The sequence below is a fragment of the Mesoplodon bidens genome (genome assembly GCF_964165515.1).
Source record: "Mesoplodon bidens genome assembly, chromosome: 12".
Classification (NCBI taxonomy): Eukaryota; Metazoa; Chordata; class Mammalia; order Artiodactyla; family Ziphiidae; genus Mesoplodon; species Mesoplodon bidens.
This window is the reverse complement of record NC_138168.1, coordinates 65,503,121-65,530,430: the sequence shown is the minus strand read 5'-3', so window position 1 is coordinate 65,530,430 and position 27,310 is coordinate 65,503,121. Positions and strand designations below refer to the sequence as shown.

The 27,310-nt window shown below is 38.5% G+C and overlaps 1 long non-coding RNA gene across 1 annotated transcript; it reads left to right on the top strand.

Moving 5' to 3' along the window:
* Positions 1-2,398: 2,398 nt before the first annotated feature.
* LOC308626078 lies at positions 2,399-27,310 on the top strand. Its single transcript, XR_014017197.1, has 4 exons — positions 2,399-2,541; positions 5,121-5,261; positions 10,944-11,049; positions 26,943-27,310. It is a non-coding gene; the product is annotated as an uncharacterized lncRNA (long non-coding RNA).

Below are 27,310 nucleotides of genomic sequence, written 5' to 3'. Positions count from 1 at the left end.
TCCTCATATGGTATTTTCTGTACATGCGTGTGTGTCCAAATTTCTCCTTCTTGTAAGAAAACTAGTCATATTCGATTAGGGGTCCACCCTACTCCAGTGTGACTTCATCTTAACTAATGACATCTGCAACAGCCTATTTCCAACTAAGGTCACATTCTGAAGTGCTGGGGTTAGGACATCAGCGTATGAGTTTTGTGAGGAGACGATCCATCGCCTAACACTCTCCAAACAGTGATCCTGGAGAAAGGGGAGAAGGGAGGGACATCTAATAAGTGGAATTTATATTCTTAATGCTGTATATCCATACCCAGTTTTGTTTTCCTAGGTGGTCCATTTTTTACCTAAGAAGGTGGAAGAAGCTCCTTCAAGTTTCCCTCCCTCACCGAACTTGGTTTCTGCTTGCATCTAAAAAGGGTAAAATATATATACCCCACATCCTGCCCAGCAAGTGTACGTGGGGATGAGATGAAACAAAGGCTGTTGCTATACTTTGAAAAAACTGATGCATTGTGTCTCCAAGTGGTAGTGTTTTTTCTTTTCTTTTTTGTCACTACTATCATAAGAGTCAATAGTTCCCTAATTGGCTGATTATAAAAATTGCCTTGATACCTTGGTATTTATGGAGACTACTGACTCTGCAGTAGGGCCTAGGAAATATTTTTTTTTAATGTTCTCCAGGTGATTAGCCAGATTTGGAACTACTGGTCTTGAAAAATTTCTCCCTTAAGAGTGACCCCTGTCAATAATGTATATTTAACTTTATTATTCACATGAAAGGGAAAATATTAATTGATGGTTCCAATAATGGCACCATCTATTGATTTTAGGAAGGCAGTGTGTGTTTAGTGGGTGTTCCTGGATTCGAATTCTGATTCTATATACAACTTTTAATGCTTATATATCCATTTAGTAGATGTAAATTGGGGCAAGTAACCTTTCTGAGCTTCAATTTCATTATCTGTAAAAAGAGGATAATAATGCCTTCCTTGCAGGGTTGTTGGGAGAATTAAATTGGATAACTTATGAAAAGCTGCTGGAATTCAACAGGTCTTCATTAAAAGGTCATTTCTTTCTTAGTCTTCTAATACTTTAATTTATTTTGAGTCACTATCGTTAAATTTTTGTAAATGGGAAACAGTTAAAATTGATTAACTAGAACTATACACAATGTTTCCCTTTGCTCTGACTTTTATCTTTTTGATTAATATTTCTTGGATTCAAAGGTTTGAATGTGGAATTAAGATTGCTGGATGTTTTCAGGGTACACCAGGTCCTAATAGTGCTATATTAATTTTGTGGAAGAGTGAGAATGTTGGCAGTAAATCCTGAATTCTAAGCAAATGGGTGAGCTAAGAAAAATCCAGTGTGATGAATGACCCATTAACTTGTGAAGCTTGGGTACATGCTGCAGGGCAGGACAGAGCTGAAGGCACTGGACCATAATATGGTTAAGTATTAAGCTTCTAGTAGCATGTAGAAGAGATCTCCATTGCATTCCTGTGGAATGTTTTAAGTAAGCATCTGGTTTTTAAAGAGTCACTGTTATTAATGAATGGGCTATATTTCCTCCTTAGACTCTTCATGGTGTTGGTCTTCCAATAATGCCACTGGTGTCTTAAGAGTTCTCAAAGTTGGAAAGAAAACAGTAGAAAACAAGAGGGAAGTGCAACATTTATTTGCAATTGGCTGGGTCTTAGAGACAGAGCATCAGCCTTTTAATTGCTGAATCTAGTCTTTTTCCAAATTAGTTCAGGCACACTTTGAGGTACCCAACCTGAAATTCTAAGAAAAATCTATTTGATTTCAGTTTCCTTCTAAGCACATTAATGGCAGATGTTAACATCTGTTTTTAGAAGATTTCTCTGCCTCTTGAGGTCTTCTACGCTCTTGCATAAAACCACACAAAACAAGAAGAAAACTTATCCAGAACATGAACTAGCAAACGATTTCATTATTGATTGTGATTAATTATAATTTGGCTGGAAAACGTCAAATGCTGTAGACTCTTCCATTTTTATTGGTTGGTTCTAAACGTGTTTCAGAAGCTGCTCCATCTTCTTATGTGTGATCCATAATAATGGATATGGCAGCGCTATGTTGATGGATATCAAAAGTGTCATCAGGTTTTCTGCAGCTATAGAGACAGACTGCGATGGCCTTTCATTTCCACCGACAGATAAGAGCAAAGGGAGAAGTTTTGTGAAAAAGAAATGGGGGGGGAAAACCCACACAGAAAGGAGCAGATAATCTTTGTAAGAAGACTCTTGACCTGAAGCAATTTTTTCCCTCTCTAAATCCATCGGGACTAGATAAGTAGTACCTTTAGAAATGCTGAAAAGAGTCAAACAGGTATCAGACCCAGGTACTGACAATGCTGAACGTTGGAATTGTCAGACCAGAAGAAGGTAACAATGTGAGACAAGTCCTGGAATGAAATGGATCAATGTATGGTATCTATGTATTTCAGCCAGAATATCTGGGGAGTCACCAACAGGAAACAGAAGGTTGATCACTGAAGACTTTGACCCTATGGAGTCCAAGGTAGGGCCCTTTGGTTGACCAGATGGCCTGATGTTTGTTTTTAGGTGGAAAGGGACCAAAGGCATTGTTTCTCAGAGAGGGTACAAAAGAGAACGCCTGAGGGAGCCTGAGCCCATCATAGGGTAATATAAAATAAATATATGCTGAGCTGAACCATAGACCTGGCCAGTAGCCAGAATATCAGAAGCAGAGAACTTCTCAGGGTCAGACTGAGACACACAAAAATGGGGAAGCTGGGACCCTTGCAACTTATCCACATCCCAAAGGTTGACAGCATGGCTCGGAGATGAAAGGAAATTACACCTAAGAACAGGTCCTAGAGTTTTGCTTTTAGATACTCACTAGCTTAGAAAAGTCAAGGCCTAGTTTTCTTGATTTCAGAAAAACAGAATTACTGATTAAACAAGACCATGGTTGTCCTACCACTTGAAGTGAGCAAACACTGGAAATGCTGCAAAGGCAACTCTTTGCAATGCAAATTGGTGCCATGGGAGACTTTTGCTCAGATGTCTGCTAAAATGCCTGTGAATGTCTGCACAATTGTACTATGGCTGTGGCGGGGAGAAGTTTTCCATAACTTCCAAGCTTTATGGGTGGAAATGATAACTCAGATTAAGCATCGTCTGAAAAATAATTTTTTATCATTCTCAAGAGAAATAGGTTTTCTGCTACAGCAGCTCAATGCTTTACTATTGAACTGTTTCATTCATTCATTCATTCAACATTTAATCTGGGCACTCAGTGTCCAGCAGGCATGGTGCCTTCATGTACTTGCAGATTGCATTTGCACTGATTGTTTCCCTGTGACTACACATTTAATATCATCTAGACAAGGACAGAATGTATATATGGCGGGAAGTTGTAGGAAGTCTTTTCTTCTTAGGATGAAGGACTTTAGAAACATAATAACATCAGTTATTTCTATGAAAAGCCATGACATAAAAAGCTGTCTTCCAACAACGTGATTTGAAGAAAGAGATTTATTTATAGTTTACCAGATCTCATGATCCAGCTGGACAATTCATCTCTTCACAGAGAAATTTCAGAAGAATCTGTCTCAATTCGAGTTTCTCCACATCCACAGAAGGAGGAGCCATCAAACTTCATATTTACTTTGTAAAAGTCTCTCAATCATGCATAGCGTTTCTAAAGCATAAACCTCAAAATACCTCCCATGCCTCCCATGTAACATTAAACTAAAAACTTGAAAGCAGTGTCAAGGAAAAATAAAAAATTGTTTAAATTCTCCTTTTTTTTTGGAAAGCAGCAAACTTTACTAGCTGAGATCAGAGCTTGTCTTGCCTGGTGTCACAACAGCCAGTGTTTACTGTGGCTTATGAAGGTGCTAAGTGCTTCACACATATTAAATCATTTAATCCTGGTAACAACCGTGAGAGATTGACACTGTTTCTTTCCCTATTTTACAGATGAGGACCTAGAAGTGTGGATGCCAGGTAGTGACCAAGGTCTCAATGCTAGAAAGTGCAATTTTGGGGTATGAACTTGGACAACGTGGCTCCAGAATTGGTCTTCTTGACCACTACCCTAGGTTAGGAGAAGCAACAAGGCCAAAGTGGGTGGTTATGTGCCAGTTGCCTTCCACATCTCAGGTCTTGATTTATTTCCAGTCACTATCTCAGCCTTGTTGTAAATGAGAAGCAAGTTACAGCTAAAATGTAAGAACTGAAATGACACACAGCGTTCTTATTACTCTTTGGTCAAGGGCTCTAGTGTGCAAGTGTGTTGGGGGCTGAAGGCGGGGGAGAGAGTAGAGGCAGAAAACAGGAAGCTATTTAAGCCAATGGCAGCCCCAGATTATGATAATAGAAATGTGGGCCCTCTCAACTTAGTAAATAACAGACCTGGTTCCTAGCTCAATGACTTATCCCTGACTTACTTCAAAGTTCACCCAGGTGGTGGTAGTGGTGGCAGTGGTGAGGGATGCAACGAGAGAAAGAGAGAGAGAGAGGGAGACTTGATAACTGGTATCAGATACCAGGATGAATTCAGATCGGATACCTTCAGGAATAGAGATGTGGGGAATCTAGGTGGAATGGCAGAACTAAAGAACATCTTTTTTTTAGATTTAAGGAAGTTGGAACTAATCATTGGTGCGACTTGAGATAATCCTCGTTTCCTCAGGAATAGAAATGTGTGAGAGGAGCCCTAGGTCAGGGTGAATGTCTTTGGTGTTGGAAAGGAGAGAGACTGGGCGATTGGCATTTACCTGGAGCCAGGCTTGCAGCAGCAACCTGCTAACGGCCAAAAGGGCTGTAGCTAGAAAGGCTTCTCCCAATAGAAGGCTTTTTGAATTTTGCTATGTGAAGAAGGGAAGAGAGCTGAGAGAGAAAAGCACCTCGCCAAAATGAGGCTTTCAAGTGTCTTCCAGAAATATCCAGGCCAGTCAGCGGATATGTGAGCCTTGTGCACACCCCACCTTACATGAATCCTCTTGAAAGCACAGCTGGTACCCTCAGAAGGCTTCCTTGCCTTGCCTGGCTGCAGGAATGTTCATTTCCATCCTGGTCTCTGAGTGCAAAGTAAAGCGTTCAATGTGTTTCTTTTTGTTACCTGCACAGCAAACAGACTTCCAGTGGCAAGGACTTGTCTACATCTGTGTGTCCTGCACACCTGCTTCTCACTTTCACTCATGTCAAAAGGAAATTTTCTTCACTTGCAAAGGCTTTCATTTGACCTGCAAGATGTTGGCCTCCAATCTGGTAAGCAGGCTTCCAAACAAGCTTAATATCATTGAGTAACAGCAACAACAAAAAGTCAAATATTTGTTTTATTTCTTCATTAATATCTACAAGGTTTGCCCTTTGCCATTCAGGTTTTAAATAATATATTTAGTGGTGGAAATTTACTTTGGTCACTTTATGTTCTTCTCAGAGGATTTCAAGCCTCTGAAGGAGGCCAGAATGAAAGTTGACTATTTTATGAAGGTCTTTTTTCTCTATTTCTGATACTCCCTGATCTCCTGAGATTTGCTATGATTTGAAAAGCCAGCTCCCAGTAAGCCAGGTACGCCTCATTTTAAGAGAAAGATGTTACAATATTTACAAAAGATTTTGCTTTAAAGGTACTCATGACAGTTCTGCTCCAAATAAAGCTTCTCTTTTGCTTTTGGAAACCAGCTGTATGCCCTTTTCCAGGAACAAGTTTACTTGAATGCTAGAACTTGTCCTGAGGAGAGAGAGAAAATATTCAGGAGCTCTCAGGTTATTGGAAGGATGCTCCTTTGGGGAGTCTTGTTGCTTAGCGATAAAATCCCCACGGGCCAGCACTGTCATCCCTTCCTTTCTGGCCAGACATTTCCATCCTGATGGGGCTAGAACAGGTAAAGAGGTGAGGTACAGCCAGAGGCCTGGTGTGGCACAAGGAACCAGCCCAGCCTCAGGCTTTGAGTGTTCTGAGGACCCAGCCCACATCCGCCACTGACTGGATTTGGGAGCTTGAGTAACTGCTTTAATCCCTGTGAGGCTTGGTTATCTTCCTGGGAAAGTAGAGCCAGTCACACATACTTCACAGGATTATGGCCAAAACTAAACTCTCCCCTACCCTCCTGATCCTCAGTTTTGCTTGGATAATTCCTGCCCAGACTTCAGTTCCCAGCTGAGATGTTAAGTCTTCAAGAAGTGTTCCCTGACCTTGTCTGGATAGCAGTCCTCCTATGGGCCCCAACTTCACCCTTTTCTCGTATCATAGCTCTTTTCATACCATATCACATGTCTCTTGCCCATTAAACTGCAAGTTCTGTGAGGACAGGAAACAGATATGTTTTGTTTATCTAGCACGTACCATAGCACCTGGCCCATTGTCAGCTCTTGATATTTGTGGAATGGAATCAAATTAATGCATTTAAAATACCTAGTGAATGTGTTGCCTATGATGCTGGCTCCTTTTCTGTCCTTGCTCTTTCTTGAATATCTTACAACTGTAGGTGGACTATTAATAATCTAATAGCCATTTACTCTCACTGTTGGATTTCTCTTCTACCCAAATTGATGCCTAAAGCTAGAACTTCTTGATTTCTCTGTCTCCGTAAGCACATTTCTGCATAAAATTGCTCCCGGTTTGCATCAAACAGCCTTGTTTTGGAGATTTCCTGAAACTATTAAAAACTATTGGATGTAGCCCTGTGAGACTCATCCTCTGAGGAATCAAGGAGATTCTGGCAGTTAGGTGATTAGACCCTGGATAAACACGTCTCAGTGGTGGGGAGAAGAGAAGATGAGGAGTTTGGGAGCGAGAGAAGCTGGATTAGATTTGGGGTGGGGGGAAGACCGACTAGGAAGAGGGGAAGAGATTTGACACAAGGGATGCTGACCCGGCACACAGCCTACATAGTTAGCAAACTAAAATACTGAAGGTAAGATGATGTGTAACGGTTCATCACTGATGTTTTCTTCTGAAAAAAAAAGGGTGAGGAAGAGGAACAGGTAAGAGAAGAATGGTAGCAAAGAGGAAATAAGAGCTGCTGCCGTACTAGCATTTGGCCTTGAGACCCAATGGGACCCCTTTTGGAGTAATGGTGGTGCTGATTTTTCCCACATTGCTTGGCCCATCATTAGCTCCTTGTGGCCTCACCTGAGTCTGCCCATTTCCTGTCACCTGCTGCCCAACGGAAAGCTTTTTCTGATTGCTGTAAAACTTGGCTGGGTTTGAAGTGTTAAGATGCTTTTGAGAAAAAGTTCAGTTCTATTGTCAATTCTAAGTGATAGTGAGCTTCTTTAATAGTAACGATTAACTTCATGGCTAAAGGTCACTGAGAGATGAAAGCTGAAGTAATTCTCAGGCTATTTAAAGTAACTCCTACTTCTTTTTGTGGATTACTGGGAAACTTCACTGAGGAAAGGTAAAGGGGAAAAGGAAGATAAGTCTACATGCCCTCAGAGGATGGAACACTAAGTAGTTTCTCTGTAGCTTAGGTTAATAAACATAGTTCAGACCATCTACATTAAGATCCAGGTTTTCAGAAAAGGCATACATGGGGAGGAATTTAAGGTTTTAGTGACCTAAAAGGGAGCAGTGGTTTAAGGGAGCAGTGGTTGAAGGGTCAAGTGATAGAGTGTGAACAACGTGTATTCATCTAGTGACTCTCTGACCGAAAGTGTAGGGAATGCCACCAACCAAAACAGCTCTCCTTTGCTTGCTTCCGTCATGTTTTCCAAATGCTTGTTTCTAATTTTTTTATTTTTTATTTTTGATCTCACCAGTTTTATATGGACTACCAAGTAAACTGACCTTCTTATACGTATTTGTGTATTCTGAGAACTGCAGGTCCCCAACCCAATTGGCACCATTGTTAGCCTTTAATATTCTTCCACCTTCACTGACTCAGTGCACCTTCCTGCCCTGTGCTCCTTTGCTTCTCTAATACAAATACTTCCAGGGACCAACTCCTTTAATTTTTATCAGTTTATCACCACTGTAAATATGCTGGCTGGCTATCCCAGATCTGGGTGCAGAGAGACTGGATGGGGGTGAATGGGATAGGGAAGGTAATTTGGGAATCTGGGATTCTTCACATGAAAGTGCAGGGCAAAGTAGGCAGAAGGTGCTGTTATCATCATAAGAACTGGGTGCCAGATGCACCCTGGAGCTTGACCAAAGAGCACTGAGAGGGGAAACCCTTTCTGAGCCAACCAGAAAGGAATGACCCTGACTCACAATTCGCCCCGAGGGCTACCCTTCTCCTTTAGATTAGGGGTGGTTGAATGATCAGCGCTTGTCTGACTACCTTGCTGGATTGTTTGTTCCCCTAGAGTGAAAAAAAATGTTCTAATGCCTTTGACAACCTAATCATATATATATATGTATGTATGTATTACTTAAAAGATTGAAGATTGGGGGGATTCTAATTTAATCTATCCTGGAAAAAAACAATCTAAAGGAGAAAAATGTCAAGGTTCCCTGTCAAGCGATTAAGGTAGGAAACAGATTAAATACAATCTTTTCATTCTAATGCATATCCCTGAGCCCTCCCCAGCTTTGGGTGTAGGAGGTGATAGAGAGAAGAATTAGGAGATGAGAGAAAAAGATCAGAGATTCTATGTCGACGTGTATGGCATCCTCCAGCCTGGGCAAAGTCTCAGAGTGAACGGCGATTCTCCCAGGAGTGGATGTAATTTGGTTGTGAGGCCTATGGTCTCATAAAGGCCCTCAGCTCCTCTCAGTCCTTGTGTCCTATACAACTTCCTTGTCACTGTTCATTAGCTCTGTGCCATGTTGTGCACTCCTGAGTATTATGCAGTGACTTGTTCATATATGTTGTTTACCAAATAAAGGTAAACACACTAAATGCCTATCAATCGAAACATACTTTTCAAACTAAAATAGTCTAACTAAAATATTATATAAAATATAACTAGAAAAGTTTAAAGTATAAATGAGAATCAGAACCAAATCTCTTTTTCTCTCTACTGTTTGGATTAAGGGTGAGGCAGACATAATGAAACTTGTTAGTCTCTTCCCAGCTTCCATTTTCACTTATTCAGTCAACAATCATCGGGTGTTGGGGAAGGGCCTGGCACAGGACAGGGCACAAAGTGGGGCAAAGTAAGCACTCTGCCCACCCTTTGGGCACCTATGTTCTGTTGGAAGAATGGACATGAATTAAATAATCACACCAGCCTGTGATTACAAACTGTGATCTGTGCAATGGAGCGGGAGTGCTGTCCACTCCAGATTCCCCTGCGGAGGATGGAAACCTGGTGCTGAGTTCATAGCAATGTCGGGCCCTAGATTGAAGAGGCTGGGCACCATGGAGACCTACATCTCAAGGTTATTCTTTCTTCTGTGAAGTTGAAAAGAAGAGAATGAGGATGAACTCGGTTGCTGAAGACTTGATTGGACAGTGAGAATTTTATTAGACTCAGGACGATATTCCTTTGCCTAATAAGCTTCTAGTAATCCATTTCTTGGGTCACTGAGCATTCAAGTTAAACTGACATGACTTTGGCTCCAAATCTATGAGCTCAAGGCATTTTTACGATCCATCTTTGAAGAAAAATTAGCTTTACAAAGGCTCCACCAAATTTCAGATGATGTTAAACTGCTTTTCTTCCATTAGGAATGACATTTAATACATTAAAATGAGCACTGGTAGCAAAAAATTTAATTAAAGTAGTAACACATAACGGCTAAAATTAAAAAAAAAAACTAAAATAAAAGTGACCATAAGCACATATTTTAACCCTTTGTGGGACTTTAAAAATGTCCAATAAATTCTTAGGGAATTAGAGTTCCAATTTTATGGCAAAATGATAAATTCTTAATACATATAAGTGATGATGTTTTGTTTAAATTCTGAAGTTTATACATTAACTTTACTATAAATTGAAGTGGCCATAGAGAATTTTTCATACCTAAAACAGATATGAGAAAGTTGATTTGAACACTGAAATCTCTTTCTTCCTTCATGATCATATTCTCATAGAATTTTAGAACTTGAAGTGCATAGAGTTTACATTTATAAGTAATTGTTTTCCCATTTCTTCACCCTGTAAAAATTTTGATTTCTCTTTCTCCTGATATCAGACCCCCATGCCCACTGTCTCTTTACTCCTTTCCTGTCCCTTGGTTACTTCACACACTAATCTATATAATTTGATTTCAAAGATCTTCAAACTATTACTGCAATAAAAGGATTTGTAATTTATTTTAGTGATAGACCCTTTATTGATAGTTCCCTCTTGCTCTCCATGATACTGCCTCTGTAAGGGACATTTGTTTAGTGCTCAACTAGGGCTTGAGCCATAGCTTCACATGTTACAGTGAGCTCATTTGGTCATGTCTCCTGGTTCTGTTTTAATAACTTCTTTAGCATTAGTAGCTTGACACTGGCTAGGCTGACATTTTATTTAGAGCTGAATCATTTACATTAATCCAGAAGGTCTGGACATTCTCAGGAGGCCACCAGTCACTGTAGTCACTAGTGTAAGTTCAGCAAATGCCTGCAATCTTTTGTATCATCCAACTTCCACTCTGGGTATAAAGAAACGCATGACTTGCTTTCTAAGAGACGGGGAAGATGAAAGTGGTTTCTAGCCATAACAGTAGTAACAGGCTATAAGAACTTGGTCTTCATATGGGAGCCTGTTCCTTTCATCAGAGACCATGCAACCATGCCTATGAATTCTTTCTTTGTTGCAGCTTGACACAGTGCCAGATAACCAATCAACAGGAGACATTGTTTCCTCAAAGAGCTTGTATGATGCTTGTCAGCAAGTCCTATGTGTCCGCCTGCACTCTACCCCTACCAATTAGCAAGCCCAGCTGTGAGAACACATGTACATATACTAATCCAATATGGAATTGAATCAGAGGAATGAAATGACAGGGAATACAGACATATTAGTTCTATTTCATATTTTCAAGTGTGCTTTTGCCTTTTGCAGAAAGGAACCATAAAAATCAGCCAAAGAAGACTGTTATGACAACCTCCCCACTGCTCCCCTGCTAATATTACCGAGGACATTGTCCATCATAATTCTCAGCATCCAGGTGAGTAATTTCTTTTGGTTTTAAGTACTGAAAATGTTTTGCTGTCTCTGGGAAACTGGTGTTTTCTCCTAATGAAGGATGTGTGAAAACAATGAAACTGACAGTGTTCCCATTTTTACTTTGGGTGGCAAGAAACTCAGAAATGATTTGCAAACCAACCATTGTTACTTTGTTGGACCTTTTGGCCCATAAAGTGGGTCCTACTTTTTCCTCTGATTCTAACAGTGTAAGCTGATTTATATCTTTCTTGTTGTTTATTTTCATTGTGCTCTTATATGGCATATATTCCTTTTAAGTCACCTCAGAACCTTTGTGATTTAAGGAAGATTATCAATCAATTAATAAAAAAAGCTAGGATAGGAGTTTCTAATGATTCTCATACACCCAGTTTTCCTACACCATCTCTGACAATGGTCAGGCTCTGTGTGGTTTTGGATCAGCCTGTCAGGAGGAGGAGCCTGGGAGGGAAAGGTCAGGTTTCCTTGACGCTGGCTTTTTTTTTGATACCTCTCACTGTTTAAAAGGCCAGCTTATTTGTCTCATTTGAGCCAAGCTGCCAGGGATTCTCAGAGTGAAGCCTCCTTCTCTCGGAGGTAAAGGGATTCAGGTTTGAAAGAGGCAATTTCTCCTCATAGGGAAGCAAAAAGACCTACTTTTGTGGTATAAAATCTTGGAAATTTTAGAACTACTGTGTATGTAGAGTTCTTCTGTATGTAGAATTCCAGGTTTTACAACATCAAGAACAATAACAGGGAATAATTCCCTGGTGGTCCAGTGGTTAGGACTCCATGCTCTCACTGCCAAAGGCACGGGTTCAATCACTGGTCAGGGAACTAAGATCTCTCACACACACACACAAAAGTACACTGGATGAAGTGGTGCATTCACACGTGTAGAACTCCAGGGTAGCCCCTCTACCCTTGCCTGTGAAGGTCTGTGCTCAACCCTGAATATCGTTCCGCACTCCCCACCTCCTCTCCCCATCCCGTGAGCAGGGAGTGTAACATTAAATAGCAAAGACAAAACACTATGACAGGTTGAAGAGAGACCACAGAAAAAGGGAAGAAGTTTTATATTTTAAAACCCTTGAAGGTACTTTTTTTCTGCTTTTTAAACAAGAGACCCTGCATTTTCATCTTGCATTCTTCCTCACCAAATTAAACCGCTGGCCAGGCCGGGGAGCTTATAAGAAAACAGGTTCTCCAGCCCCATCCCAGGTCTACTAAATCAGAATGTGCATTTCTAAGATTTCTAGGTAATTCAACTACATGTCGAGCTTTGAGAAGCAGTCATCTAGATGTGTTCTATCCAATATGGTAGCCACTGGCTGCATGTGGCTATTGAGAGCTTGAAATGTAGCTGGTCCAAATTGAGATGTGCTGTAAGTATAAAAAACACACCGGATTTTGAAGACTTAGTATGAAAACAATGTAAAATATTTCATCAATAATTTCTTTATTGATTAATGTTGAAGTGATGACATCTTAGATATATTAGGTTAAATAAATATTATTCAATGTAATTTTGTTTCTTTTTACTTTTTTAATAATAAAAAATAAAAGCTAGAAAATGTGACATTACAAAGGGGCTCGAATTTGTGGCTCATATTTGTGCCTCACATTATATTTGTATTGGACAGCACTGGTTACAGCTCCAATTCTACTTCTTTTTCCATCTAAGCTTTCTTATTCTCTGTCCTATTTTTTCAGGAAAAGGTTAACTAAAAGTACTCGAGTCAGTGTAATGATTTAACATGTTACTATTTCCAGATAACACTGAATTTTAACTGGGTTTTTTTTTTTGTTTTTTTTTTTTTGCGGTACACGGTCCTCTCACTGTTGTGGCCTCTCCCGTTGCGGAGCACAGGCTCCGGACGTGCAGGCTCAGCAGCCATGGCTCACGGGCCCAGCCGCTCCGTGGCATGTGGGATCTTCCCGGACCAGGGCACGAAACTGTGTCCCCTGCATCGGCAGGCGGACTCTCAACCACTGCGCCACCAGGGAAGCCCTAACTGGGATCTTTAATACCTTATTCCATTGTAATATTCTATAAGTTTAGCTTACATCAGTATCACCTGGAGGGCTTGTTAAAATGTGAATCGTATTGCTGGATCTTGTCCCCAAAGCGTGTGACTCAGTCCATCTGAGGTGGTTCCCAGGAATTTCATTTCTAACAAGTTAGTTCCCAGATGATGCAAAAAGTGTGGGACTGTTCTCACGGCTTTCAATATTGGCTACACATCAGAATCGCTGGGGTAACAAAAAAATTACCAGTGAGTGCCTAAACCCCACCTCCAGAGATGGTAATTTAGTTGGTTTGGGATTGGGCTTGGACAATGATATTTTAAAAAGCTCTCCAGGTGACCCTATCACGCAGCAGGGTTGAGAATGAATGCCTTAATTCAAAAGCAGTAGTAAGTGGGAATTACAGGTATTGCTGGCCCAGGGCCAGAGTAGAGATGCTTTCCTTTATTCATTTTCCTTTGGGGGTATAGAGAGCAAACCACACGTTTAATCTCCACCCTAACCTGATGTGACACGTAGGCTAATTGGCATCATTTAAATTTCATCAGTGATGAGCTGGGATTCAGGGAAATACAGTGATCTGCCCACACTGCACAGGAAGATAATGGGAACTCAGTGCCCACTCTTCCTTACTTTGAACATCCTTTATAAGCCCCTGATGTGCTAGAAGGTCGAGACCTGGCATTTCAGGTTCTCTCTCCTGTGTTGCCCTGTGTGTTGGCACCTCTCAGTGGCTTTTGATACAGAGGGCTCAGTCTGGGCTGTGCAGAGAGATTTGATTTACTTCGGAGAAGTTTGGCATCAAACGAAGTTACCAGCTTCACTTGCAATTCTGCTGTGTTTGTCAAGAAGATGCATTTTAAAAATAATTTAATCTCTTGTGTTTGCCTTCAAGCGACAGGAAAAAATGTGAGTATGAATTCAGTTTAATGATGAATCACCGGTTTAGCATAGCCTCTGATTTGACTGACTCACTTGGTGTATGACTCATGTGTTGTTGGATTTATATTGTTTGAAGACGGCTTGCTATGACCCCTGGAGATGTTGTGTTTTCTTCTTAATTTTTGAAAACCATTGTTTGCAGTGTATAAAAAATAAAAAGAAAATACAAATAGTTAACACATAAATATTACTATAGATACACATGTATATATACACTAAGACTTTATCAGGGAGAGAGACTACTTCTTAGGTTATGACTGTAAGGTAAAGTCGGTTATTTGTTTGACCAGATCAATAATAAATATATTTTGTTTCTTGACAGTATGATTGATGTGCATGAACAACCATCCCCACGATATGTATTTTGAGTTGCTTCTCGATAGTTTGGATGAGTTCAAATGATAGTTTATTTGTCTCTGCTATTTTGGTCCCAGTAACCAGTGGTAAATATTCACGAAGTGATCGTGACCATTACGAATGTAAGCATTTTTTAGTTCAAATTCCTTAGGTTTATTTCTTGTGTTTTGGCTTAGATTACAGGGGTTATACCAATTCTCAGTGCCTAAGGACATGTTTTCTATTTCCTTTTCTTTCTTAGATATATACAAATCAATTTCATGTTTTCTGGGTTCTAGATTTAATATCACACTACTCCATTGCCTTCCATTCTTTCTAGAAGAGGTGAGACACTTGTTGCAGATATGGGTCTGCCCATGGCTTTGTTCTTTGGAAGAGTTACTGTCTTTTACCTTGACGATTATTCATAACTCATGGAGAAGATATCTCTTCACAAACCAAATGGTAGGTTATTGCATGGCAGAAATCAATCTTTTAAATCAAAGCCTCCAAAGTCATATGCTGATAATTTTAACAACATCTCTTAAAATGACCAGAAATAAGTATTCTTTTCTTGGGACAACCCATGACATAAAAGATGTTTTAAAATACCTGACCTTTCCAAATACTAGTAATGCGAAGGAAGCTACATTGATTTGGGATACTGAAATAAGCACCCTAGATGAAGTTTACAATTTTGCCATCTCTGATATAATGAGTAAATAATGTCTCTAAATAATACAGAAAACTCATTTTAACTCATAATATTTTCTCTTGACACACTGTTTCACAAAGTTAATAAAAACTGTGGAAATGGTTGATTTGAATTTTATCCCCTTTTCCTTCCCCAAACTTCTGTTGATGAAGATGCTATGATCAGTAAAATGTTTAAAATGACTCTAGTAGGTGTGCAGAGAGCCTATGTATTTTTTTAAATAAATAATTTAGAGTTTATCTGAAAGAATTGACTGTGAAAGACTTGGCAGACATCATTAAACCAACTCATTGTAAATAATTAGTAAATACAGGAAGTTTGCTAAAACAACCTGGAAAATCTTTAAAATCTGTCTGATGAAGACCTATGTAGGTATAAACACAGGCAGATATCTTTAATTTTCCCCTAATATTTTTTTGGTATATTTGTCTTCTGGTCTAGAGTACACAGAGACTTTTAGCTCCAAATAACAGAAACACAATACAAACTCTTTAAAGCAGAAACAGAAATGTTATGAATCAAGGGGCCCAAGTTTGTTTTCAGAGCTCTGTCTCTCTCCATCCTGCTTCTCTTGACTGCACTTCCATATTGTCCTCATTCTTATCTATTATCTAAAAAAGATGGCTTATTGTTCATGGTTAGGAAAAATGACTGTAGGCGACCCCAGATTTCATTTTTCTTTCAACTTGCCACTCTAGAGAGGGGGAAACACTTGCTTGTATTACTTCTACATATGAAATCTCAGCAAAGACACAGGCTGATCCTGGTTGGGTCGTAGGTCCATTCCTGAACAAGTCATAATGGCCAGGGGAAGGCTTACTCCTGCCTTTCCCATAGGAGACTGGGAATGGATAGAGTCAGCCTCACTAACACTACATAAACTGTATTTTTTTTTTTTAAGGAAAGATATGTACTGTTACCAAAAGAAAAGAGAAAGGGGGACTGGATGGACAAAATACAACAGACGGCTACTATTTGACTCTTTCATTAGTGTTTTGGTTTTTTTTTTTGTTTTTTTTTTTTTTTTTTTGCGGTACATGGGCCTCTCACTGTTGTGGCCTCTCCCGTTGCGGAGCACAGGCTCCGGATGCACAGGCTCAGCGGCCATGGCTCACGGGCCCAGCCGCTCCACGGCATGTGGGATCCTCCCGGACCGGGGCACGAACCCGTGTCCCCTGCATCGGCAGGCGGACTCCGAACCACTGCTCCACCAGGGAAGCCCGGTGTTTTGGTTTTTATAAGCTATAAATTTAGTGGCAAATTTGTCTTGTCTAGTGATTTCTACATAGGTTTTCGAAAGTATGAGTGTGTATGTGTGCACACATTTTTGTTTTGCTTTAAATATATGGTTATATTTTTTAAAGGAACATTCAGTTTTTACTGGGAAAATATATTCACCCATGTCCTGAACTCATCATGTCCCCGGAGTTTGTCCTCAGCATTGCTTTGGAAGTTCTGACCTAGAAATTATCTGGTTAATAACCACATGGAGAAGACAGATGTGGAAATATAGTGTGGAAAGGAGAAATAAATTCTTCATTAGTTCTACAATACTACTTAAAAAATTTAAATGTGGGCAAACTGTTTTCCTCCACTACTGCAAGAGCACCATAGATTGGTTTGCCTATTTTCTCGGCATATGTAAATGAAATCATATAGTGTATATGCTTTTGTGTCTAGCTTACTTCACTCAATGTTATATTTGTGAAATTCCTCTATGTTGTTAAATGTTTGTCCTTTTATTACTCTTTGGTATTCCATTGTATGAATATGCCACATTTTACTTAACCATTTCCATTCTGTGGTTGGTAGATATTTGCATTGTTTCCAATTTCAAGCTACTACGAAGTGTTGTTATGTACATTTTTAGTTATGTACTATGTTGTTTGAGAAGCATATGTATACATTTTTCTTGTTTATATACTTAGGAGAGAAATCACTGTATCATAGTACAGTTGCCCCTCCACATGGGCAGAGTCAATCAACTGCAGACCAAAATTATTTGGGGAAGAAAGTTCTAGAAAGTTCCAAAAAAGAAAAACATGGATTTGACATATGCCAGTAACTATTTACGTAGTGTTTACATTGTATTAGGTATTATGAATAATCTATAGGTGACTTAAAGTATATGGGATTGACATGTACATATATTTAATGGTTAACCACCAAGGACCTACTGTATAGCACGAGGAACTCTGCTCAGTATTATGTAACAACCTAAATGGGAAAAGAATTTGAAAAAGAATAAATACATATGTAGATGTAGATGTATAAATATAAATACATATGTGTTTAGTAGATGTGCCAATTTTATTTTTTGAAGTGGTTGTACCAGTTTATAGTCTTACCAACAATTAATGTGAATTCTAGTTGTTTTCACATCCTTACTAACAGTTGATATTGTCAGAGTTTTAAATTTTAGCTATGTTAGAGGGTGTGCATATGTTTTCTTATTGTGGTTTTAATTTGCATTTCCCCATGACTAATGTGTTTGAGTATTTTTTCATGTGTTAACAGGTCATTTGTTTATTTTATTCTGTGGAGTGCTTGTACCAGTCTTTTGCCCGTTTTTCTACTGGGTTGTCTTTCTTTGTCTTATGGATTTAGAAGAATTCTTTACATATTCTGGACACAAAACTACACAACCCCCTCTCCCCTCCCACACACACACACATTTGTGGCTTGGTTTTTCAGTCTTAACTGTATCATTAGATGAAGAATTCTTATTTTATTGTATTTCAGTCTATCACTCTTTACTTTTACCCTTAGTGCTTTTTACATCTTCTTCAAGATTCTCTTGGGTATTCTTGGCCCTTTGCATCCCCATGTACATTTTACAATCAGCTTGTCAATTTCCATCACAAGACTGCTAGTGTTGGGATTGCTTTGAATTGGAATTTTAGGAAGATCTCTCTTAGAAAGTCACATTTAGGCTGAGCCATAAAGGATTAAAAGGAGCCAGTTACATAAGGTGGCTGTGGAGGGGGGCAGAATTTTCTAGGGCAAAGGGAACATAATGTGCAAAAGCTATAAAAAAATTTAGCTGCAAGGTGAAATGTGTGGCAGAAGGAAAGGAACTGAGGTGAAGCTGGCATGTGGATCAAAACCCAGATCCTACAGTTTTGAAGGCCGTGGTACGGGGTTTGGATTATCAAGGGATCAGCAGAGACTTAGAAATCATTGCTTTGTTTGCCTGCTGTTGAAATGTGTTTGTTAAGAAAAGACTTTACTTTGGCATTTATTCAACTTTTAAAAAATATGTGATTTAACTTGAAAAGCCCCTCAGAAATTCACAAAGCTCTAATTTGATTCTCTTTGACACGTTTATAATATGAGTTTTATTGGATTCTTTGATTCAGATTTAGGCTGAATAATACCCATGGGTACTTTCTGAACTCATTTAACTCCCACAATTCCCTGTACTTGAACTCAGTGCACTAAACCATTTCTTTGAAAACTAGGCAAAAATGTCCCCCACACCACGACTCAGTATATGTTCACTTCATGTCTATTTCATTCTTCTTTGTTCACTGAGAAGAGTCACAAAAGAGATGAGTCAACCGTAAATGTAGGAGTGTGAATCTGTGCCCATTATCCTCAAGCACCCATGGAAACACTTGTAGCTTAGAACTCTTATCAAAATGCCTTTTGTTATTTCAAGGGCAGCGCTAACATACACAATGACTATATGTTTTTGATTGCTTCAAAGAATCTTTGCTATTCTCTAGGAAGAATGCAGCTGCCTTAGCAATTGCAACACCACTCCGCGTATAAAATGCTCTTCAAGTGAGTCCAAGCTGTTATATTGATGTCAAAATGGGCAACCTTTACAGTGGTACTTTATATCAGAGTGATTATACGTGGCTCTAGAAAGTAAGTCCTTGTAACTTGGTCTTAATATGGTAATAAAAACCAATGCAGTTCAGTACATAGTTGAGTAACTTTATGGACAAGCTACAGTGTTAGACTCTTCTGAGGATAATACAAAGATGACCAAGGCTAAAAAACTAATACTTAGGGCCTTATCTATTCCAGAGCACAGGGGAGTAGTTCTCTTATGGAAAATAATGTGGGTCAAGTGAGAGGAAATGGAAGAATAAGACACGAGTAAGGGAGAATTTAATAAGCATAGGTGAGTTATAAATAAAGCAATGGTGTAATCCTTGCTTTCCCAGCTCTATGTGGCCTTGGTAGTCCTGGTCTCACCAACATGTATGATCTGGAAAAGTCTTGTCACCTGAAATCACGTACTGAGTAAGTTGAGGTCAGTCTCTTCAGACCACATAGTTAATCCTGGATCTGAGCTCCACTCTGAACTCCTGAGCCCTTGTTATGGTACAGCCTCTTCTCTGAGGGCATGACCATGCTCCCCAAATACTCAGCTACTGTCTGGGCTGTGTAACAAATGAGAAAGCCCCCTGGGGCTCCCATGTTTTCTCCTGCTCAGTTTGTGAACATGCGTCTGCCAAAAGGTACTCCTCCTGTAGCCCATCTGCCTGGCCTAGGGTCCCTTGGGCAGTGGTGCTGGCATTTCCTGCATGGGTTGCCGAACTTCCTTGGACACTGCTGTGGATGGCAGGCTTACTTTCTTGCAGTGGGGTCAGCCTGGCAGCTTAGTTTGCCCTTTAGCTCTAGACCCACCAGGTTCTAATTTTCTTCCCATTTCTTAATCAGCCTTGTTGAGAACTCCTTCGATTTATCCTCACTACAGTAGATAATTATTGGGGATTTAGTTTGCCTTTATGGCCTTTTAGGTTTCTGCTATAGATTTATGAAATGACTTCTACATATTCTTGGTGTCCTGTACAACATTGCTTTTGATCTAGGAACTCACTTTATAGAAAAAGATACAAGGTTGATCCTTAAGGTTCATAGGTTTTATGTACCCATCCCTCAGAAGTACCTGGCCTTAGGGACTTCGCTCGTGGTCCAGTGGTAAAGAATCGCCTTCTAAAGCAGGGGACGTGGGTTTGATCCCTGGTCAGGGATCCCACATGATGCGGGGCAACTAAGCTTGTGTGCCTCAACGAGAGAGCATGCATGCCACAAACTACAGAGCTAACATGCCCTGGAGCCTGTGCACCACAACTAGAGAGAGAAAAACCCACACACCACAACTAAAGAGAAGCCCACATGCCGCAACTAAGACCTGATGTGGCCAAATAAATAACTAAATAAATATTTTTAAAAAAAAGAAGTACATGGCCTTGGAGAACAATGGAAAAGCCTACTGAAAACTTTGTAAACACCAGCTGGAAGATACTATCTTGCCAAATCAGTGTTTGTCCTGCCTGATGCAACATATACTAAGAATCAGCCAGTGGTACATGGTGCTATTCTAGAACCAGAAGACATGGGTGTGTGTATAAGGGATGTAAATTGAAGTGGTTCTTTACATGAAACTCTTAATGATACACCATTTACAAAAGTCTTTCATCTAATCTCTGCAACTCTGGTCTCAGCTGATTTAGAGATATCATATTCCAAGGGAGATATGTGTCCACTGAAATGAAAGCTGAGCTTCTCACCTGCCTATCTAGGCTCTTTAAAAAAATTGTTTCCCCATTTTATTGAGAGAAAATTGACATATAACATTGTGTAAGTTGAAGCTGTACATTGTGATGATTTGATATACATATATATTACAAAATGCATACCGCAATAAGGTTAACAGTCATCACCTCACATAGCTACCATTGTTATTTTATTTGTTTAGTTTTTATGTGGTGAGAACTTTTAAAATTTACTTCTTTAGCCACTTTCAAGTATACAAACAGTATTGTCAACCCTAGTCACCATGCTGTACATTAGATCCCTGGAACTTACTCATCTTACATCTGAAAGTTGTTACTCTTTGATCACCTTTACTTATTTCCCTCACAACCTCATCCCTGGCAGCCACCAGTCTACACTCTGTTTCTATGAGTTCAGTTTTTTTTTTAATAGTTCACATATAAGTGAGATCATACAGTATTTTTCTTTCTTTGTCTGACTGATTTCACTTAGCATAATGCCCTCAGAGTTCATCCATGTTCTCCAAATGGCAGGATTTCCTTCTTTTTTATGGCCTAATAATGTTCCATTGTATGTATATGCCACATTTTCTTTACCCATTTGTTTGTTGATGGAGACTTGTGTAGTTTCTGTGTTTTGACTATTGTAAATAATGTTGCAGTAAACATGGGGTGCAGATATCTTTTCAAAATAGTCAATTTTTTCCTTCAGATTTATATCCAGAATTGGGATTGCTACATAATATGATAGCTCTATTTTTAATTTTTTGAATTAAATACTCCATACTGTTTTCCATAGTGGTTGTACCAATTTACATTTCCACCAACAGGGACCAAAAGAACCAAAGGGTTCCTTTTTCTCCACATCCTCATCAGCACTTGTTATCTCTTGTCTTTTTGATAATAGCATTCTAATAGGTGTGAAGTGATGTCTCACTGTGGTTTTGATTTGCATTTTCCTGATGATTAGTGATGCTGATTATTTTTGCATGTACCTGTTGGCCATTTGCATATTTTTGGAAAAATATCTATTCATGTCCTTTGCTTATTTTTAAATCAGATTATTATTATTATTATTATTTGCTATTGAGTTATATGAGTTTCTTATATATTTTGGGTATAAATCCCTTATCAGATATATGACTTGTAAATATTTTTTCCCATTTGTAGGTTGCCTTTTCATTTTGTTGATTGTTTTCTTGCTGTGTAGAAGCTTCTTAGTTTGATGCAGTCCTACTTATTTATTTTTGCTGTTGTTGCTTGTGCTTTTGGTGTCATATCCAAAAAGTGCTTGCTAAGACCAATGTTGAGGAGCACTTTTCCTGGTTACTTCTAGGAGTTTTGTGGATTCAGGTCTGAAAATATTTTAGTCTTTAATCCATTTCAAGTTAACTTTTTCTCACATAAGGTAAGGGTCCAGTTTCATTCTTTTGCATGTGGATATCCATTTTTCCCAACACCATTTACTTAAAAGACCATCTTTTCTGCCATTGAGTATTCTTGGCTCCCTTTTCAAATATTAGTTGACCATATATGCATGGGTTTATTTCTGGGCTCTTGATCCTCTTCCATTGGTCTATGTGTCTGTTTTTATGCTAGTACCATACTGTCTTGGTTATTATAGCTTTGTATTATAGTTTGAAATCAGGAAGTGTGATGATCCCAGCTTGTTGTCTTCTTTCTCAAGATTGCTTTGGTTATTTGGGATCTTCTGTGCTTCCATATGAATTTTAGAATTCTTTTTCTTTTTCTGTAAAAAATGTCATTGGAATTTTGGTAGAGATTGCATTGAATCTATAGATAGCTTTGGATAGTAGGGACATATTAACAATACTAATTCTTCCAATCCAAGATCATGGGATATATTTCCATTTGTTTATGTCTTTTTCCATTTCTTTCATCAATGTCGTATAGTTTTTGGTGTTCAGATCTTTCACTTCTTTGGTTAAATTTATTCCTAAGTATTTTATTATTTTTGATGCTATTATGAATGGCACTGCTTTCTTTTTTCCTTTTCAGATACTTCATTGTTAGTGTATAGAAATGCAACTGATTTTTGTATTAATTTTGTATCCTGCCACTTTATTGATGCAGAACAGTGGATATATTAAGTGAAACATTTATTATTTACTTATTATTTTTGAAGGAATGGTTTAGGAATGAAAACATATAAAGATGTTGGGGAGCCAAAGGTGAGAGAGTGATGTGATCATTTCTTGTGTTTTTGGTTGCCTAGCCATGGAGTACCCTCTCCATTTCGGAGAGGTTTTACACTGGATTAATCTTGGTGAGAGCAGTGACCTGCTTCTTATTAAGGAGGCTGAGGGACCTGTCTCATGAAAGCTGGTGTGCAAGACTATAACCTGGCTCAACCAATCAGAAGCTCACATCTAGGCATGGAATCCTGAGTGATTGTGGCAAAGATGAGATGGTGGCTAGAATTCATTTGCATCGGGCTGCCCCATATTTTAGATATTTTCAAGAATGTGGAACAATGGAAGTAATCTAGAAACCTACTTGAAAGCTCATTAAGATTATCCCATAGATGTTACATGTTAAGAATATTTTTGCTTGTCCTGCTTTTAAAAAATATTTATCACCCCCTCCCCTCAAATTGACAGCATGGTACAACCAAAATAATTGTAGAATATTACTGACATATGTGCTGTGTTTCCTTCCTGCTTATTCCCAGCTCCTAATCTGATACATTGTAAGTACTTGACAAATGTTTGTATGAATCGATTTCAGGAGAAAGAAAATATGGTAATTATCAATTAAAAGACCTAGTCTGTTGCATTCTTTGAAGAAATTTCTAGTAATAGGAAACATTGACCATTTTATTTAAATTTTGTATATTTATTAGCAGTATTATCATGTTTATTATCACTCTTTGCTTGTTTCTACAACTAATACTTTTTATTGGTTAGATTTCCTAGTACTTTACCTTTTTGATCTGCCTGGTAAGTCTAACAAAAAATGGATTAAAGACCTAAATGTAAGACCGGACACTATAAAACTCTTAGAGAAAAAACATAGGAAGAACACACTTTGACATAAATCGCAGCAAGGTCTTTTTTGATCCACCTCCTAGAGTAATGGAAATAAAAACAAAAATAAACAAATGGGACCTAATGAAACTTCAAAGCTTTTGTACAGCCAAGGAAACATAAACAAGACGAAAAGACAACCCTCAGAATGGGAGAAAATATTTGCAAATGAATCAACAGACAAAGGATTAATCTCCAAAATATATAAACAACTCATGCAGTTCAATATCAAAAAAACAAACAGCCCAATCCAAAAATGGGCAGAAGACCTAAATAGACATTTCTCCAAAGAAGACATATGGATGGCCAAGAAGCACATGAAAAGCTGCTCAACATCACTAATTATTAGAGAAATGCAAATAAAGACTACAATGAGGTATCACCTCACACCAGTTAGAATGGGCATTATCAGAAAATCTACAAACAACAAATGCTGGAGAGGGTGTGGAGAAAAGGGAACCCTCTTGCACCGTTGGTGGGAATGTAAATTGATACAGCCAGTATGGAGAACAGTATGGAGGTTCCTTAAAAATCTAAAAATAGAATTACCATATGACCCAGCAATCCCACTACTGGGCATATACCCAGAGAACACCATAATTCAAAAAGACATATGCACCCCATGTTCATTGCAGCACTATTTACAATAAATAGCCAGGTCATGGAAGCAACCTAAATGCCCATCGACAGATGAATGGATAAAGAAGATGTGGTACATATATACAATGGAATGTTACTCAGCCATAAAAAGGAACGAAATTGGGTCATTTGTTGAGACGTGAATGGACCTAGAGACTGTCATACAGAGTGAAGTAAGTCAGAAAGAGAAAAACGAATATTGTATATTAACGCATATATGTGGAACCTAGAAAAATGGTACAGTTGAACCGGTTTGCAGGGCAGAAATTGAGACACAGATGTAGAGAACAAACATATGGACACCAAGGGGGGAAAGCGGCGGGGGGATGGGGACGGTGGTGTGATGAATTGGGCGATTGGGATTGAAATGTATACACTGATGTGTAGAAAATTGATGACTAATAAGAACCTGCTGTATAAAAAAATAAATAAAATTCAAAAAAATAATTTTTCTTCAGTTTAGAGATTAAACTGATGAAATTTATTGCCAGAATACTTTGAAATATGGATGACCCAGTGATGCTACATACTGATGAAATCATATGTAAATATTGGAAATCACTGATGTGCCATTTTGGCTCATATCATCAAGGACATTGAAGTTCACCGTTCATTGTCCTCAAATTTTCATAGAATAGTATTGCAAAAACACTCTGATGAAAGTGTCTGAGAGCTATCAGACTGAATACCCCCATCACCTCCCTGAGAACTAGCTTTTTTAGAAGTATAGTAGTAGTCTATGTACAGCTATATTGTATCAATGAGAGAAGGCAAAATGGAAAGAAGCAGGAGTTGAAGTAGGTATTCCACTCATTTATAGAGTTTAAATACTTTCCTTTTGGAAGAAGGGCCAGGATGCTAATTGTAGAAGTGGCTTTCCATAGCAGTTGAATCTAGTCAGTGTCTTCTGGGGCTATAGGAATATTTGTTAATATGGGATCATCTTGCCCATGGTAAATATTTAAAATATGATTTCTAAAGTTAGTCAATATATCTGAAAATGACATATATACACCAATATGTATAAAATAGATAACTAATGAGAACCTGCTATATAGCACAGGGAAATCTACTTCATTTCACTGTACAGTAGAAACTAACATAACATTGTAAAACAACTATACTCCAATAAAAAAGAAGTCAAACTGCAAAATGGGAGAAAATATTTGCAAATATTATGACTGACAAAGGGTTAATATCCAAAATATATAAACGGTTCATACAACTCAGTATAAAAAACAAACAAAAAAATGCAGTTGGTAGTGGGTAGTAGTTGTGAATAGAAATCTTTCCAAAGAAGAGATATAGATGGCTAATAGGCATATGAAAAGATGCTCAACATCTCTAATTATTAAAGAAGCTCAATTCAAAACAGTAATGAGGTATCAACCTCACACCTGTCAAAATAGCTATCATCAAAATGTCTACAAATAACAAATTTTGGAGATGATGTGGAGAAAAGTGCCCTTTACACTGTTGATAGGATTGTAATTTATTGCAGCCATTATGGAAAACAGTATGGAGGTTCCTCAAAAAGCTAAAAATAGAACTACCATATGATCTATCAATCACTCTCCTGGGTACATAACCAGAAAAAAAAATGAAAACACTAATTCAAAAAGACACATAAAACCCAATGCTCATAGCAGCACTGTTGACAATGGCCAATATATGAAAGCAATGTAAATACCTCTAAACAGACAAATGGATAAAGAAGATATGTTACATATGTACAGTGGAATATTACACAGACTTAAAAAGAATGAAATTCTGCTATTTGAAGCAACATGGATGGACCTAGAGAGTATTATGCATAACGAAGTAAGTCAGAGAAAGACAAATACTGTGCGATATCGTTTATATGTGGAATCTAAAAATAATATAACTGAATGGATATGCAAAACAGAAATAGACTCACAGGTATATAAACAAACTAGTGGTCACCAGTGGGGAGATGTAAGGGGGAGGGGCAAATTAAGGGTATAGGATTAAGAGGTACAAACTAGTATGTAAAAAATATATAAGCAACAAAGATATATTGTATAGGATAGGGACTTACAGCCATTAGCTTGTAATAACTTTTAATCAAGTATAACCTATAAAAAATACTGGATCACTATGCTGTACATGAGAAACCAATATAATATTGCAAATAAATTGTACTTTAATTAAAAAAATAAAATCTGAAAATGGATATGTGATTGAACAAGAAGCTTACAAAGTTTTTTTTTTCTTCTTTCTCGATGATACTTAATGAGATTTTACAGACTTTTTTCATACAGAAAAATTGCTAATAATTTCAGTGTTAAAGTCTGGATTGAAAAAAAACCAGCACGTTTTCTCTCTAATTCCTACCTCATTCTAGCACACATTCTACAAACTACCTAAGGGTTGAAGAGATTGGTAAAAATCCAATAAACTGCATAATTTGAATACACTTTGCCCAACAAAAGAAGTAATTGTAGTGAAGTCAAAGCAATTTAATTCCAATCTTGGAATTTGTTATTGAGCTGCTCCCTGATAACAGGTGGCAACCTTTGTTACAGGGTTGGAAGGAAAGGAGCCAGTAGAAACCACCCCTGGCACCTTAGGACCATCTGCAGTTACTCTTAGATTCCTATTAAATTACAGCATCTGACCTACAAAATTGTTTTTGTTTTTTTGTTTTTTTTTTAAGTGAGTGAGAGGAAGAAGAAACCAGTTAGAGAGAAAACGAGGCTCATGTGAAATCAGCCTTAGAATCGGAGCGACACAGAGAAGCCGTAGAAGGATTAAAGATGACCTTCTTTGAGGACACGCTCCTCTTCTCCTCGACTTCTCTCACACTACCCCAGCTGATGCAGAAGCAAGTCACAAGACTGAGGTCACGTGAGTGCTGGGATGTAGGGCTGCTGGCTCAGCGCTCCTATGGAAGCTGCACTGAAGCCCTACACGTGGGCTGTGCTGCAACTGGGCTGCGATGAAGGGCGGCTCTGCCTTAGCTAAGAAACTACTGGGAATGGCCTAACGCTTAGATGTACTTTATTCTAATTTTAGCTCTGTCTC